Source organism: Poecilia reticulata, chromosome 4 (assembly GCF_904066995.2).
Source record: "Poecilia reticulata chromosome 4, P_reticulata-male-v2, whole genome shotgun sequence".
In the NCBI taxonomy this organism is placed as follows: Eukaryota; Metazoa; Chordata; class Actinopteri; order Cyprinodontiformes; family Poeciliidae; genus Poecilia; species Poecilia reticulata.
Genome location: NC_088833.1, coordinates 24,456,352 through 24,473,924, shown reverse-complemented (window position 1 = coordinate 24,473,924; position 17,573 = coordinate 24,456,352). Strand labels below are relative to the sequence as shown.

General features: G+C 38.3%; 1 protein-coding gene across 2 annotated transcripts in view; it reads right to left on the bottom strand.

Moving 5' to 3' along the window:
* Window positions 1–9,140, bottom strand: part of dab1a (DAB adaptor protein 1a) — a 247,672-nt gene extending 238,532 nt beyond the window's left edge. For both annotated transcript variants that reach the window (XM_081606533.1, XM_081606534.1), the window contains exon 1: window positions 8,681–9,140. The gene's annotated coding sequence lies outside the window, so the exon portion shown is untranslated. The remainder of the gene's footprint in view (window positions 1–8,680) is intronic.
* Window positions 9,141–17,573: the final 8,433 nt, after the last annotated feature.

Genomic DNA, 17,573 nt, shown 5'->3' with positions numbered 1-17,573 from the left:
AAAAAAGAATAGAGAAAGGGGGGAGGATTGATGTTTATCCTTTGGCTTTGTTCCCAGATCTGGTGTTCTGTCCCTCACCCTTGTTTGGCTGCAAATGACTTTGTTTCAGAGTGTGAGAGTTTGCCCTGTCCACCTCACGTCTCTTAACAGTAATAATGCATTTCCCCCAATTAATATGTTATGGATTGGAGAGTACATTATCGATCCACAGCCTCTTATTGTTATCCTGGTGCACCCTGTTGACCTTCTGCTTCCCCAACAGCTGAACCACAGACGTCTCAACCGTCCTCAATAACAACTCGTGTTAGTCTCACCCTTTCGCATTGTTTTTGTAAGCATTTGGAACATATTTTATAAATTCCTCATGGTCCGACATCTTCACTTTCCTGACAAAATTGCACAAGGGATGAGATCATTCCCAGTTTTAATGATAAAATTTCCAACAATCGATGTTACAGATTTAAAATTACAACTGTATTCGATGACCACACTCAACATGTCTGGGGTTTTCTTATTGTTCAACACTGCAGCATCTCAGATGCCTCCCTGGAGACACAAGCAGAAGGACGTACAAGTTGAGTACAACATCCACAAACCACCAAGTTTTACATTTTGAAGTCACCTTTGCTAACCATGGCTTGTAAAAACACTGAAAAGTATCTTAATGTGGGATGCACTACAAGTGATGCTTGATAGGAATTTGCTAATTAATCCTAAATCTAGATATTCAGAGCATCTACAAGAAGAATTGCTTTGTCGTCCAACTTTTTAAAAGTAGCATACTATATGAAGTGACGTCACAATTCAAGGGAATGGAGATAAACACAGACAATTGTTTGCCTTTGTGATCCTCTTTAGCTCAAAAGGTTTTGGTCAGGGGGATTGTTTCTATAAAGCAGTCAAATATTAGGCCCTGATGCCGACTTCCTTCAGGGGGTGAAAAACACTACAACCCCAGCCGAGTATCTTAAAAGTCGATGCTCAGATGTTTGATAGGGATTTTAAAAGGTCAGTAAAGCCTCAGCGTTTGCAGCGTGGTAGTAGTAAACATGGCAGACAGTATAAATCAACATTTGCATAAATATTAACAACTTGAACTCCACATTGATAAAAGGCTCCATGCTGCCATGGATACAAACTCATGCAGGGAAACATCCACACAGCTCCATCGGGTATGAAACTGTAAAGCAGCAAAATGACGAGCGCACACTCCATGTTTCTTCTGTTCAGAATAAAAAGGTATCGGCGGCAAAGGTGGCTAATAATAAGACAGGTCAACGTTAAAAAACAGGTTGTCAGTATAACAGCTAAATCTGCTGATTTTAGTTGATTACCAAAGAAAATGACATAAAACTCCTACAAACAGACAAAACATTGTTTAAAGTGTAAAACAAATATCTTGTGTGCTCCAAATCCTTGTTTACATGGAAAAAGCATATTTTTTTCAAATATATTATATCCCTGAATCCAAGGTATATACTTAAATAAAGAAGTATTATGTAGGTTAGTAGGTTTAGGAAGAATCACTTTTTCACACAAGTTTGGATGTTTTTTTCCCCCCACCATTAACAATAAACACTAATTTAAAAATGCATTCTGTATTTACATGCATTGGAATAATTTAATTTGGTTTGATGTTCTCTAACACTGAAGTATGACAAGCAAAAAAAAAATTTAATCAAAGAGGCAATGTTTTAAAAAACACTTTTTCACATCACAGTATATCTTTTTAATACCCTCACTGAAGTTAAATCATTCTGCATGAAAACTTAAATCAAAGAAATTAATAAATAAATCTAATATTCTTTCATTGTGGAATTTAGCAAACAAAAATAAATTTCTGATTTCAACCGCATGTGGCATTATATTTGCAAAACTTTGTTCATTTTCATTTATTCTTTTCTTCAGCCTTAATCTTAATTCTCGACACAAAATTTGATCAAGGATGGTGAAATTTTGCCCAGTAAAAAAAAAAAAACAAAAGTGTAGATGAGGAGATTGTATTTTCTGACACTGCTAGCACCGGCTCACTCCATCACTGTAATTGATGTTCAAGTTTCTGCTGCATTGCATTTCACCTACAACAGCTCCTTGAATCAACCTGGACAAAAACTGTGACTGTGCACTTTGTTGATGTACTTTCATTATTTTCAACTTCTCTAAGAGTGATGCCAAGAGTTTCTGTTGCAGCTGTGTCTTTCTACAAGTACTGCAACAAAATGCTTTTTGCCTATACTGCTGGTTAAAAAAAAAAAAAAAGGAAGATGGCCACGTTGTCCGACACCAAGATAAAAGACAATTTTGACTGTTCAATATCTTTTAAGGTTACACAAAGGGCGCAGTTATGCAGTAGAAACCAAATATTGCTAGGATAAAACCGTTTTAAATTAGAAAGCTAAAGCAGTGTTGAGAAAATTATTCACCTCACAGGTTTACTTAGCTGTTGCTTATTGTCACACTTGGTTGTTTCAGATGGAGAAAATGTTGGTGTCAGTGACAGATAAAATTTAAAACAGACATTTTTAAAAGGATTTAAGCAGGAAAAAAAAATCAATTGAACCCAGCTGTAAATAATTGTCCCCTAAACGTAATGACTGGTTGGGTAATGCTGATACCAACTAACATCAAGGACAACTGGCAAGGAGGGCACAGACGTCACAACAATTATATGTGAAGGGGACATGTCTTCCTCACATTTGAGAAATATTTATTTGGACCCCTCGACATTTACAAACTTACTTTCCTCAGTGCTGTTTCTAATGCTTTGTGAAAGAATCTATTCCACACGATTGACAGAATACATACTGCCAAGATGCCACTCTATGTTTGAGTTTTCTTGATTACCTGCAACAACTCACGACATTACACGCTCCAAACAGGTTAACTGGAAAGAGGGGAACAGAGGTGGAAGTTCAAAATAAAACTTTTCTAAGTAAAATCGTCCGCCAGCTGCAGTTAGAATGAGAACTAGTCAAGATGACTAGTTCTCACAAGAGAGAGAATCGCAAGCAGCTTGTGAGCCACTGAAACCAATATGTCCCCTCCACATTACAGATACTTCCCTGAATGAGGGTTTTACTCTACATCTATTCAATCTGATGCAAATCTAGTCTTTGACTAGACCACTTGAAAACCTATATTTTGCTTCAGTGTTTTAAATGTTGTTCTGAGTTTGTTTCTAGCCTCTTGAATTGGAGGCACTCTTTAAATACTTGTCTCTTTAAATAATTTTTGTAGGATCCCCAATCCAGGGAAGATTCACCACCGTTTTCATTTTTATAACTTTCATTTTTAATTTACTCAGGCTATTGTTCCTTAATGGATACAATTACAAGGATAAAACATTTATGTGCAACAAAAAAGAAAAAAACAGAAGAAATGTGGAAGCATTCAAACACTTTTCACAGAAGAATAAACAACATTATGACTGATAAAAAAGTCAACATAGTACTTTAACAATAAAAATTGTTGCCTTTCAGTTTTAAATAAATTATATTAAATAATGGCATTTTATTTTTTTGCTCTAAATGTTTGTGTTATTACAGTGACACCATAAAAATACTGTATTTTATCTCAAGGTTATCATATCCTTAAAATCTCAGCCAACTAAGCCTACTTGCGACGTAACTATAGACATTACAGAAATCTCACAAGCAATCTTCTGTCTGCTAAGCTGCAACACAGCATTACACACACACACACACACACACACACACACACACGCACACACACAGGGAAGCACACAGATAAGTCATAAATGCCACAGCTTGTGACATTTATAGGAGAAAATGAAAAATAGCAATGTCTTGTCATAGGCACATGCATTCAAGACCGTAATTGCGTTGAGTCAATGCGATTACCTGGGAGTCTCCCTCTGGATGCAAACACTGCTGAGTTATCATAGCACTATTATTCCCAAACCAATATCATGGCCTGCCAATCACTTCCAATGGATTACCTAACAACATGCTGTGGCAGCACACAAACTGGAGAAGAGGGATATGCATCTGAATTCAAGTGCTGAACACATCCACACAGATCCATACGTGCATGTGCACACAAGTAGTAATAAAACCGGATGTCCAGAGAAACGCACACCTTTGACAAAACAGCTAGCATGCTATATTATGCACACATACATATTGGCTTCTTCAAAGGACCCCAGGGTAAAGAGAATCATCCTTTTCATCTGAAGTAGGGAGGAAGCCCATTGGCCAAATTAGATTGTGCCATTTCCAGACAGAGTTAAGCATCAATCTGCAGCACTGTGCCATGAATCTCTGTGACCTTGGCTGATCATAGCACAGCGTTTGGGAATGCTCAGAGAGGCTCTTCATCAGACCTGGAGGATATGGGACCAGTGATGATATTAGTCAGCCATTATCTTTCCGCTCACATCCGTGTTTCTGTGCGTCTGCCTCGAAATCCACCTCGTCCTCTGCTCGTCATTCCTCAGTCGCTCCAGTAGGACAAGGATAACCCATGAGCTCAAAAGGATTCTTACTTAATCTAAACTCTTTATGTAATCCGTGTTTACTGATCCAGTTTATTCCCAGCGGTGTGCCCCCGTAATGATAACCAAATAAACGATGCGTAGCCCTTTTTGTATCAAATGTGATCCACTTTCAAAGAGTGTCGTCAACTAGGCATGAGCTAGTGTGAGATTAGCATTATAACCAGAGCAGAAATATTATAGTTTTGTGGTATCAACACAAAAATTACAACAAAAACAATCAAATGCTGTTGCTTAAAAACAGAAAAAAAGATATTCCCTCTGCTCATTTCATAGAAATGTTTATATAGTTATTGCAAATATCCATAACATTAATTTATTGTTGCATAAATTTGTATAAATAGCCTTAAGCAAAAATATAAACACCTGCTAAAAATAGTTGTGCTATTGAAGCGTTTCCTGCAGATTGTACCTATTGTCTTCTTTTCCTGCAGATTACAAACACTGCATAGATAAGAAAGGAACAACCAAATGCATCTTTGTTAAGAAAGTAAGACAATTACAAACTCAAAGCTTCTTTGACCTTCAAGTTTGTAGACCAAAAACTCAGTTTACTCTCTACACACTTTCTTCTTGACTTTATACTTTGACTGCATACATCTGTGATTTTTAAGCTTACTTCTAAAAACCTCGGCATACCTGTTACTGACCTATGCCTACTGTCAACATGCCAGTCACTGAATCCCCAAAAGCATTCTCAAGCATCCATCTTTAAAACATGCACAGGCATGACTGGTCCCTAAAAAAGGCCCACTCATCCTCATTCCAGAAGCACAGCAGTCACATTGTGAAAAATGAGATTGTGCTGAGATTGAGATAAATGAGCCTTCATTATAGCCATAATAGCACAAAGGAGGACCAGTAAGAGGAAAGTGAGGAAGAAGATGCAATCTCCCTTTCTCTCCTTCCATCCCGAATTTGCCTTGTCTAACAGATCCTAAAAGCATAAAGGACACAAAAAGGACGAAGTAAGAGCGGAAATTTTATAAAAATGTTAGAGCCCCTATACGTATATATGTGCATTTATATTGCTCATTCATAAACACTTACACTCTTCCGCAAGCTTCAAAAACAGACTCCAGCAGCACTTATATAGGGAATGAAATTTTCTGTCAGAATCTATCATGGGGAAATATCCATCCCCCCCCGCCTTCCCTCCACACACAGATAACATGTTTATCCTAAGCTGAAAACACACACAAAAAAAAACTCTCCCCATAGCCATGCTGCAGGCTAAATGAATACAGTAAAAGCATAATGTTCTGCGTACATTTAGCCCATTTGACGATTGAGAGAGATTTGTTAAATCAAAGATATTATAAACCTGGCTCGTGGTTGGCAGACAGCGCAAAGCGAAAGTAATTTAATATCCCCCACCCCCTGGTCTAAAAGCTCTAGAGAAGGTAGAAATTTATGAGTGCTGCAGAGCACAGTTACAGGCATTAAGACACACAAGAACACAGAAAATCTAGTTAAGCAAACAATGCAATATTACACAAGCCAGTGTTATGGAGTAGATCTCTATTCTTTTCAGACAGAGTAATCTTCCAGCTCATATCCACTACATCAGGGCACATATTCACAGTCAATATTCTGTGCTATACCAATACGGAGGCGAGGACAGAATCCTAACAACCTCAACAGCAACATAAGGCAGTGAGTGTGCGTGCGTGCTGCTGAGTCACAGATTACAAAATGGATTGGCCAGAGTAAAACCTAATTCTCTGCAAGTCAATGTGCGGTTGTTAACTGGAGACAACCCAATATAACATGAAAAAAATACTAACTATAGGACCATAATACATTTTAATTCAGTACGTAAAGTGTCATATCAACCATATGAGCATGATGCTATGACGCCACAATGACCATCTTGAGTGCACATAATTTGGGTCTACAGTTCAATATAGGTGGCAGTTTTTTTTAGACACCATTGAAAGTCAATAGAAAAACCACAACAGTAACATTCCCCACTATTTCAAACGGGAATGTTATGGTTAACCAAACTGTATCAACACTGGAACACAATGGCAGGGCAGTAGAACAAGATGAAAAAGTTAAATCAGTCTTTTCGGGATTAATCCTATCCATCAGTTTTCAGGTCTGGATTGATGAAATGCAATTAAGTTAATGAGACGCTCTAGACCAGGAATCTTCAGATCCAGGTCTCAAGGGCCAGTTTCCTACAACTTTTACATGCATCTGCTTCAACACGCCCAAGTCAAATAATGAAGTGATCAGCAGGACTGCGGAGAACTTGACTGTTTACTGAGGAGGTACTTCATCCGTTTGATTCAGGTATGTTGAAGTAGAGGCATGTCTGAAGGTTGAAAGACTTTATTTCAGCTGTTGATATCAACAGGTACAGCTAAGGAAGAAGAGCATGGGTAAGTCACAAACAAGAACCAGTTGAAGACGTTGGAGGTGATAAATAAAAACAAACACTAGCGCACTATTAATTTGCATAATCAACGTTCAAACACAGCTGTGAGAGAAACTTCCTGAGAATATGGACGGTACAAAATGTGCAAGGTAGCAGCTGTTGTGACAGGGAGAACCAAGACTATAAACCCTAAAATTTAAATTTATGGTCTCTTTTTAACATGACTGTATCTTATCTTTATATTCAGGATGAATGGAACTTAAAGATGTCTGTTTTTGAAGGATGATATTAAATACTCTTAATTTGTTAAATTAATATATATTACTACCTGTGGTTGTATTTCACCTTCTGCTGCTTTTCTTTTCTGATCTTTCTTTGGGCTTTGGTATATAGTTATAAAAACTACAGATTTTTGTTAAATAACTAGATAGAATATGGAGGCCATTTTGCAACACCTAACCAAGACGGATAAAGAAAACTTTTGCAGGCTTCAAATGTTATGTTTCTCTGCTTAAATGGTTATGCAGAGTAATGTGCACACAGGTGTAGAGATGCAGGGAAATATCCAAGAAAATAATGATCACACAAACACTTTGCCAGCAGGCACAGAGTGCTGTTCACATTTTAATGTCCCTATTTTTATTTTTTTGCAAAAATAGATTGTGCTATTCCAGGTGTAAGAACAGTGATTCTCACACCTGAAAAAAAACCTGCATGTCAACAATCAACACAGACATGGTTTTCAGACTGAACATAAAAAGTTACACACAGATCATCCGCTTTGTTAAAAGACGTCAATTTTGGGGGGCAAAATGGTTCTAAACTGACAAGGCATGGACACAGAGTAGTAAGAGGTTTTTAGTGTGTGTAGCTCGCTGGGTCAAGCGAGTTGCAGACTGAAGCTTTTGAAGACTGACTTTTTTTCCTCCGTGTCACTGACATGTAATCAGTTTGTAATCCAGGAAGTTTAGAAGATACACCAGTACCTTGTCCTTTCAATCATGTTCTTTAGCCAGCTAGGTGGAGATTTTGCTAGAGGGAGAACTGCACTGTCCTGCATAAAACAGCCATCATTGGGGTTTACAGTTCTCGTGAACGTCTATCACTCGTTTTCGGTATCAATGTTTAGGGAACATGACTAAACAGTGGCATGACCTTCCATGACCCAAGGTTGGAACTGTTGCAAGACGGCCAATGTTAGTTTCTTTATCTGTCAACTTGGCTGATTGCTGCAGTAAAATTGCACAATGCAACAAATCAACAAATAAAAAAGGTACACAGACAGTCCAAGCAATCTGTAGGAGCACTTCTGCAACCTTGAGGCAGCACCCGGCTCACAGTGATTGATGCTCAAAACAGACATTTTTCTCACCAGTCAGGTCCAGGCCGGCAAAACAAAACACAAGAAAACATGTCTGTCATCATCACTGAGCTGTAGCTGGCAGAAAGTACATCTGCCCAGTCTCCTGCTCCATCCATCTGCAGCATTATCCATTTATATTTCCCTTGCTATAAATATCCATCTTATGTTAGAATGCATTTATCAACACCTAGTTGCATCTCTATTTTGCCTACTTTCTTGAAACTTTCCTTTCGTTATTGTCCTCATTAGACTGGCATGCTTCAACAGAGTAGTATAGCGGAAAGAAACGAAAACACTTCAAAGCATTTCAGCACAAATCGATTACTACTCAATACAGAGCATTTATTTCACTGTAACATGCACTAGCACTTCAAACCCACAGTAGTTTCTCTTACTCATCCCTTTAAGTGCCGACACACACCTGATGGATCCCGCACGTTACCGATTCTCCTCTTCTTACCACAACACGAAGGTCACTCCCGGCCCGCTGTGTCCTCCTCTCCTCCTTACAACCTGTCTCTTTTTCTCAGCCTACTTAAGACAAAATGAGAGGGAATCCTCCAAGGGGCAGGAAATCCTCAGTCACAGAAAGAGATACTTAAAGATTGTAGAGCCAAGCAGCTGCTGATGAAACACAGCGGCGCAGCCAGCTGCCCGAGTGGTGGAAGCGGTGGTGGGAGGCTATCGAGGCAAGGCAAGTCTGCACCACAGCAAGCACAACAGACACATGCACGGCTTAGCGAGTCTCTCGCTCAAAGCTCCACGCTGCAGAGCTCCCAGTCAGCAGCCGAGCTCCCCTCCCTGCTCGGCTCGGTTTCGCTCTCATTTTACCTTCACTCCCTCCTCTCCTTTTCTCATAGTTTCCACAATCCCAGCATTACGAGAGATTTCCGTCTCCATCCTTTCTTCTGTTAGCATCTCAACAAAGTTGAGTGATTCATTTTCTGTTAGGTAATTACAGTGCAAACAGTCATGGTTACCTGTGTGTTTGAATGATGGCGAGTAAATCCTGCATAGCTACAACATACAAGAGCGAATGTCAAACTACAAATATCAGAAAATCAGAAAATCCTCTTACATATTTCTACATTTTGTGATGAGACTGCCTTATTTTAAAATTGATTTAAAAAATGTGTTACTTATATGGACAGGTGTTTACTTTTTTCAAATCCTGTCCAGATAATTTGAGTTTGAATACATATATATATATATATATATATATATATATATATATATATATATCCTTGAAATCCTTGAATGGGAAGTGCCCAGTCACAACACTGACTGTATTTGGCACTTTCTTGGTTTTTATTAACATTTAGATCACAAAATGTTAAAGCTACATCTCTATTTTTGTTTGTAACACAATTGTACTGTTTTACAATTGCAATAATATGAATTTCATGGTTCAAGCACCAATGTTTTTAAAACAAATTCCTCAAGAAACATGCTGGTAAAGCTACTCTCCACTTGTTTTGGCTCTACAAGTGCTGGCCTTGATCTTGCAGCCTGAGTGGATTTTAAAAAAAAATAACCTAAGCTTAAACGCAAGTAGAAGAGCACTGCAACCTTTTCTGATTTTGCACAAAACTACATCTGTGGGTATAAGCAGGCAGAAAAAGAAAAGAAACCAAGTACATCTCAAAGATCCTCTAGCTTGTAGAACAAACAGCTCAAAGGATCTGACAGAAAGCCTGAGCTCAGTCTTATCTGAAATTTCTTGCAGCCCTTACCATCCTCCCTTCTCTCTCTCTCTCCCCATCGCTGTGGCCAAATGTGCTTCCAACCGTCTCTCTCGTTTGAACAAGGACGTTCAGAGCGTCACCACTAGAAAAAATTTCATCTCCATCACCAGTCTTGGTTGTTGCCATGGCCACAGCAATAAACTTGACTGATTCTGAGCAAAATGAAAGCCTCTATAGGATATCCTTATGCGATTCCATGATGACTACATCAAATATTATAAAACTCACATGTTGACATTTACCACAGATCTCTGCAGAAAAAATGACAGCGATATTTGGCAATCTTTTCATTTGGGAAATGGGTTTTCATCTTCTTGCTGCAAATTAACCTCTATAAAGAACCACTTGAGCAGTCTATTGACAGCTGTCGAGTGTGGCTAACGGGGCAAAGTGATAAGCAAGCATGTTAAGTGTCATTTGACAAAGTGTGACTAGATTACATTTAATGATTGGCTGAAGAGTATTTAGATGTGAACTCCTGTTTTGCTTCCTTACTAATGTCACACGCTCATTAAACCATCAGAGTTCAACATATACACTCCCGTTCACTCAGGCATTTCACTGAATAGATTTAATTATATAAGGTTCTGAATCTCTGAATGATGACAAGTTCACACCGCCTTCAAGTTCAAAACAAATCGCTTGTTGGTACATTTCTCATTAGTGCAGATCAGAGCAAAAAAAACATTTGTATTAACCTGAGCTTGTGTGTTAAAGTGTTTGGCTTCACGCATCTATATGCATGCGGGTGTATTCATTTGGCGCTCATTATATTTCCAGGCAGTGCTGAGGAGCGAAGGCCTGGTCCTTGTGAATATTCCATTTGGCTTATCAGACGTGTCCAACCCCGAGGAAGATCAGATCGAACCGTAAAAGCTCATTAATTACGAATGGTTGCTGTGCGACAGTAAAAAAAAAAAAAAATGGGGCGGGGAGTACACCAGTGGAGGTGAGGGAGGGGGACAGATGGGTGAGAAAGTGGATAATGTGAAATACTGCAATGGTCATGATTAAGGATTATTCTAAAGAAGGCTGTTTCATGAGTTCACTTTTCTTTGGAGAGGCTTCCACAGTAGGGCTGTAGCGATACACCAATCTCACGATACAATACGATATGAGATATTCTGCTCACAATATCACAACGACATGATTTGATAGATTAAGATTTTCTGGAAGATTTTATATTGAGTGATTTTGGTGACATTTTGCAACCGTTTCATAGACATGGGTTGAATTAATTGAACTGGTGTAATGTTTTTGTTATACATTTGCTTTATTCAAAAGTTAATTGTGTGACTTTCTGTATTTCTATATAACCACTTATTTTAGATAATGTAATTTATCTATTTAATTTCATTATTTAATTAATTATAACTGGTCATTTCATTACATGTAATTTTTTATATAAATGTTCCACTGGGTAAAAAATGTCATGTGTGACGGCTGTCATTTAATACATGTGGATTTGACATAAAACTCAAAGTAGGATTTAATGCATCGATATTGGCGGATTAAAAAAAATAAAAATACTTTCAGAGGGAAAAAAAATATTGATAAATATAGAATCGATAAAATTACACAGCCCTGTTCCACAGCAACAAATAAAATAAAAAATTACATTAAAAGTATAACATATAGAAACATATACAAAAAAGTCTAAGTGGCTGATCACAGACTGAAACTGCTTTTGTAATCTTCTCAATACCTCAAAAATAAAGAATTTTAAAAACAAAAAAGTCTAAGTGGAAAATATGAGAACAAATTACTATCATCAGGACTTGTTTTGTAATGTCAACAAAACAAGTCCTCTTTGAGGAACCTGCCCAATGAAGGAATAATCAGATGTGTGAAGTATATTCTTACTCAAAGGATTATTTAAACTCAGACATTTTGACAAAATAAGAGAAATCAGCAGCTTAATGGTTAAGTACTTGAGTTGAAATTCACTTATGCCTTTGTGTTTTTGCTTTTTTACTGATTGTAGGCTTATTGACGCGTGTCTTCATTTATAATTCTGAAAAAAGATAGGTGAAGAAATCAGCTGCTGACCAGAACCAGGAAACTTTAAACTTGATCAGCCCAGAGTGATACCAGACCGGTCTGCACAGCGCACAAAGTTTAGATGCATAAAACTCTGCGCACTCATGTGACTGCACACCTTTCCTTCATACATCTGCAATATATGTGAACTAGAGCACAGCTGCCCTGGACGGCTTCCACCACATGTCCAAATAACCATGGCAATGTCTCTGCTTTCCAATAATAGGCTGGTAATAGCAATACATTTTTTAAAAGGAAAAAAACCTTACAAAAAATGACAGCAAAAGAATAAAAAATAGAAAAGAACACCTACAGAGAATGGATCCTCAAATCCAGTCCTCGAGGGTCGATGTCCTGCAGGTCTTGGATGCGCCTCTGCATCAACACACCCGAGTCAAATAATGAGGTAATTAGCAGGACTTTAGAGAACTTGACTGCATACCGTCGAGGTAACTCAGTCATTTGATTCTGGTGTGTTGGGCCAGGAACACACATAAAAGTTGCAGGACACGGACCCTGGAGGCCTGGATTTGAGAACCACTTTTATAGAGTAGAATGATCAAAGTGAAAATGTTTGAACAGGTGAGTCTCTGTTTTCAGCTGGGATTTAAAAACAGACAGCATACCAGGTAGGCCTTTGTAGTTAGAGGGGAAATCTGTTGAGCTGCATTATGAAGAAATAGCATGTTGAACCAGGTCAATGTGTTGCTACATTTTTTAAGCACGTTTGCACCTTGTATACAAGTTGCACATTTACATAATGGAAATGCTATCTAAGCACAAAGCTACATTCATAAACAGATGGTGCCCTTATACGAGTGCAGTGGACAGATCCAATCACATTACGAAATCGGCTCGTTGTTTCCAATTGCAATTTAATTTCTGCCTGTTCAGCCACAGCATTGGGGAAACTTTTGTACCTACAAAACATCCGGATGAGGCCAACCCATGCGGCTGCCATGGCTCGGCTGAGAGATGACTGTCAGATTCTCCACCTGTCAGCTATTTGCCGCTAAAATGTGAGAACCTGAACCAGCAGCAGTAACACACAGCTCTTTCTGGTGTCCCTCAGTAATGCTGGGGCAATTTCCTGCTCCAGGATCGCTCTGGGCAATCTGAAGGCTAATCAGTTATTCTTCATCATGTGCCCGTCTGATCAGTCTGATCTCTAAACACACGCTCCCTTTGAGTCCTTCCATTGGCGATGTCCTCCAGCAATGCCAAAACTGCAATTGTTCCACGATTACACACACGTTGCTATTTAAGGACATGTGACTGTCTACACCTTATCTGCTTTGTCAAACCTGTTCAGAGTTGATCTTACGATCTGACTCTTTTTTATTTCAGTGAGAATTAAAGTGCAGCTCAAATAACATGGATTTCATGTAATTCTCCATACAGACCAATGTGCATTTACATCTACAGACAAAAATGGAGGAAGTTTACCATTTTTCCTAATACTTAGTAAATTAGTGTTTTCCCATTAAATTGCTAAGTATGTTACGTTATTAGACTAAATGTGATTCATTTTCACTATTTAGGGTTAAGCAATAAAATACTAAAATTATGAAAAAGCAATGAGTTCATTTGCTCTTTCGGTATTTGAATACCTTTTTGCATCTCTGCATTTCCTCCGATTTGAAAGTTAAGCATAAAATATTCTCTACGACATTTTGAGGCATGTCTGCAGTTCTTCAAGCAGACAGAGTGAGACTTAACAGATAACAGGAAGGCTAAATGGAGTACAAAAAAGATCCTCTTTTCTTTGGGTTAAGTTTTCGACTTCTGACAGACAATGCTGGAACTGGTTTCACTGGCAGCTTTTGGAAATCCCATTTATATCCACCATCTTAGAAGGCTTTCAGACTAGAGAGCTGTCCATTTCCTTTCTCAAGACCAAGCAAAGCTTTAGTTTGATCATCTTCACCTGTTTGACCAAAGACAAGGAAAATTATCTTCACTGCGCATTTCACCACAAGGTTGTTAGTGGAAGAATGTCTTTTGATTCAGTTCGATTTTAATGCAGAGGTTAATTATCGAGTCATCATTTCTGCTCACCAATCACAGATCATTTCACCACCCTGACCTAAGCTCTCTCCTTTCTTAACATCCGCTAACTCTGCAAAAACTGCTTAACAGCTCAAAGAACAAAGATGTGTTAATATGACCTCCAAACTTCCCTGATACAAATCTGCCGGGTTGCTAAGGGATCTGTGGGAGTCAAAGTAAATCTACAGAGACCCCACTCACTTATTCAAGGGCTAGGAGGTTTTGTCACTAACACATTACCAAATCACTTACAACACCTCAATGCCTGGACAGATCAGAGCTTTTTTGGTGGTACAAGAGAAGCTCGTCAATATTAGGCAAGTAAAAAACCTCACTCTTTGATCAAAGCTTATCAAAAGGCAAATTAAACCACGGCTGCAGTCTGTGCCTGCACCAGATAAATGACCGCAGTGGCATTGAAAGTGGGACAGATTTGTTACAAGGTCTAAGCTAATCAGATTACCGTTTTATAATGCTGCAGAAAGGTAAAAGACATCAATTCATCATGTTTTGGGGAGTATATTAAACAAGTAACAAATACAATTTTTAAGGAGGGCCAACAGTCAACTGAGACATAATCAGCATAGTCTAAAAACAATGTTAGGACTCTCAAAACCTAATGACCTTTTTGACTTGTAAAAGTAAATACAAGATCCCTAAAGGTTAGACCTGAAGTGCAACTTAAGAAATCAAGAGTTCATTATGTTGCATGTACACACAAATATGTCCAAAACCCTGAACAGAACTTTTGTATATTTTGTACTTGGTAATGTCATCATGCAAATATTTTTATTTTATGCAAATAGTCATGAGGCGATACCCGACGTCTAGGAATACCATGGTCTGAAAAGGTTTAAAACTGCTAAAATGTGTAACATCTTTGTGTTAAACTCCTATTTTCGGAGGCCAGCCAAAGAGTGCGAGAGTGATTTATTCTGCCTGGATGCAGCATAAAGTAATGGCACTGCCCCTCCCTCACATGTTGCTGAAAACTGCTAATTCCAATCCTTACAAACAAGACAAAGCTGACTGTAAAGAAAGTCATGTTGTGGAAACTGAAGGAGTGTCAGCCATCACTGAACAGTAATGCCGTTTTGAAACTGCAACTCAAGAGGTGGGAGTGACATCCCTGCTAAGCAGCTCATTAGACTCTGTTTCTCTGTGAAAGAGCAGCTAAACGGATAAAATTCTGCAAAATATGTATGTTTAGTAAAAAAATAAAATAAAACATGTTTATCCCGTAAATTATATTTTCTTTTACCACTCTGTACATCTATTAAAAGAAACAATGATGCATTTTTAAAGCAATCTGCTGGCTCTTATGGTTGTAGCTGAAAGTTTAGTTTCATTATGACCTTCAAAAAAAAATCTTTAACTGAAGAATGTAAAGAGTGAGTTTGATGCAAAAAAATTAAACAGAGCAACTCAAATGTTGCTTCTCTTTTTCAATCATCATAGTATGTAATCTCTCTGTTAACACTGTGAAATCATGGTGTTTTACTCCAGGTTATCTTACCGAGAGAATCTCATATCAGCACATGCCTAATGCACTGAATTCCTCGTGCAGAATCAACTCAGGTTTTGCAGATAAAGGGAGATTTACAGCAGAACTTGCAGAGAAATCAAAGTATTCAAAGAAAATCTGCTCTTATTTTGAGAAACAAGCATTTACAACAGCAGCCATTTGTTTACTTCAATTCTACCAATGCGTCATAACACATTTCTCTGTGATTTATTGATATTTTAAAATGCTATGTGCAGCAGATTTAAGCACCTCTCAGCAATAACTCCCCAAAAGAGCATCTCTGTTTCCCTCTATTTAATCTCCTCCTTCCTCCCTCTCTTCTCGGTGCCTTCTGCAATGTCTGGGTGTCATTAATCTGACGATAGTGGAGTGGTACCCATTACAGTCGCACACCCTAAATCAATGACTGTTACATGGGGAGGGTGTATGTGTGCAGTTGAATATTTCAGTGATGAATTTGTTATGTTCTTTTTCCTCCTCTTTACGCCGTCTTTTGATTCCTCGACTTGTGCTGCTGATGATCTAACGCACCAGGAGGGCCTAATGAGTGGATGTGTCTTTGCGAACAAAGCGAGGGGACGCGCAAACACGTATGTGCGCGCACAAAATACACAAATTACAAACACCGTTTGTTTTAAAGACAGAACAGTGTGATAAATCACAACCGTTAGCTGGAAATAAATATTTGCATGTGCTAATTGGACTCATTAATGACAGAGATATGAGTGAGGATGCGGAGAGGAAAGAGGTGAGTGACTACTTAAACATACACCACTGATCAGCTATATAATTGGAGCTTTGTGATGCACATGCACACTCTGCACTGTTTGTGTATTTGTGTCGGGCTGTGGGAGAGGGATGATTAATACCTTTCTTGGACACACAGATGGATATTCATGCACGCACACACACGCACGCACACATACACACAAAGACTCTTCACTGAACTCCCAACTCCAAAGAGGCTTTCAAGTAAATTGAGTTTGGGTTTAGGGTCCTGTTTGTATTAATGAGCCCACTGCTGCTCGAGTTAGGCCCAGTGCTCTGTGTTATTACCTGCTTGATAATGAATGCCAGCTTGACTAGCAGCAGTCAATGGAGGCAGCCTCACACGGCAGATAGCGCTGCAACTTGCCACCAGCTTAAAAGAATAGATAAGCTGCAATCTGTCACGGCGAGAAAATGATACCAAATGGCAAAGGCAGATAGAAACTGTGGACCATGAAAGACTCATGCAATTACTGTATGCTATACCTGGATGGAGCAGCTTTTGTAAATAATGGAACGCATTTATTTAAACCTCTCTAGAACAGCAGATTGTTGGCATTTATCACAGGGGACAACACGGCAAGTCCTCCGAGTTTCAGACTGTTGGAATAAATTTGTATAATGTTTTATTACAGTGTGACTAATACCATCATAGGTATGAATCAATCTTTTATTAGAAACTACCCAAAAGAATCAGGTGTTGTAGCTCATGCATGGATGAATTTTAATAACCTTACGTCAGGATTATTCTTTCGTATCTTTCTAACTGCCTACCTGCATTTTTTTTAAGTTTTTTAATATGTCCAATCAGGTCCAATGAAATCAGACCTTGAAATAAGGATTTAATTATATAAATATACTGATATTGCTGTTGACACAAAGAAGTTCCCACATTAACGCAGGCTCAAAGCTCTACTTAAGCTTCGAGAAATCAAAAGTCAAAAATAAAAATCTCCCAGATGACAAAACTTCAGCTCCAATATCACCTTTCTGCGTATTCAACACTGTAGCCTAAAGGTGTATCTCAAAAATGATGTCATGACTAAGTTAATTATTTGTCACTTGTTTCAAAAAGAGTAAGTCATATAGATGCATTAAATACTTTAATATTTCAAGCTTTTTATGTATTTTGATGATTATGGCTTACAGATAATGATAACCAAATATTAGGATTTTTGAAATGTACC